The sequence below is a fragment of the Asparagus officinalis genome, unplaced genomic scaffold (assembly GCF_001876935.1).
Source record: "Asparagus officinalis unplaced genomic scaffold, Aspof.V1 AsparagusV1_Un4795, whole genome shotgun sequence".
Classification (NCBI taxonomy): Eukaryota; Viridiplantae; Streptophyta; class Magnoliopsida; order Asparagales; family Asparagaceae; genus Asparagus; species Asparagus officinalis.
The window spans coordinates 1-954 of NW_017977054.1; the positions used below are offsets into that span (position 1 = coordinate 1).

General features: G+C 45.7%; 1 long non-coding RNA gene across 1 annotated transcript; it reads left to right on the forward strand.

Moving 5' to 3' along the window:
* The first annotated feature begins 388 nt into the window (after positions 1-388).
* Positions 389-784, forward strand: LOC109828716. The gene is made up of 3 exons (XR_002243806.1): positions 389-420; positions 498-671; positions 768-784. It is a non-coding gene; the product is annotated as an uncharacterized LOC109828716 (long non-coding RNA).
* Positions 785-954: the final 170 nt, after the last annotated feature.

Below are 954 nucleotides of genomic sequence, written 5' to 3' on the forward strand. Positions count from 1 at the left end.
AAGCAGAGGCTGATGTCCCTCTGTCTCCCGTGGCTCATAGGACTCGTCGAGCTTCTTCACCCAAATCACACGGTGCTCCTTCTAAGGGTATTCGAACGATGGAGAAGAATATTCCCTTATCGTCTTCTAACAAGATGACAGTCAGATGGTCTGCGCTTGAAGAGGAAGAAGAAGAAGAAGAAGAGGAAGATGCCACCCCGCTTGTTAGCAGAAAGAGATCCCGATCTTCTGCCTCTTCTGAAGTTCAACCCAGCCCTGTTCAAGGGTCTGAATTGCGTTCCAAGTTTCGCCATGAGAGCTCCGAAGTTCCTCGAGATTCTCGTGCTTCGAAAAGGGTTAAGAAGATGGCTCATCGACAACGTCAACTCCCCTCGTTGCCTGAAGAAGAGTTTACTCAGGATATTCCGATTGATCGAGGGGGTAAGATCTCATTCTTGTTTCTTTTTCATTATTTCATCTTTGAATATAGCATCTTATTTCTCTCTTTGCCATTATAGCTGAGCCAGAAGAGGAAGGGGAAATCGTGCCCGAGCCTTCTTCTCCGGGTTTAATGGATGTTGATGAGTCCAGCTTCACTCAACAGGTGCAAAAAGCGATGAGTGAAGAACCCCTCAATGTGGACACTGCCCCTCCTCCGGCCACTACATCGACCTCACCAACTGCCGACACAGGTACAGATGTTTTCTCATTTGGGGGGCATTTCCGGAAGATAAGTGAATCGGAACGTGTTCCTCTCCTACTAACTTGTGCGCTTTATCTTCTTTTAGTTAAACTAAAGGAGGTGAGTGCAGATAATAGCGCTGCTGACCCCGCAATTGTTATTGAAGGTAACCTTAATTTTTTTGCTTTGATTCTTTCATATTTCTTGCATATATGTTGACGGACTCTTCTGCTTAATAGACATCCCTGTCAACGAACCGAAAGACATAGAACTTACCCATGATATGGGTATCG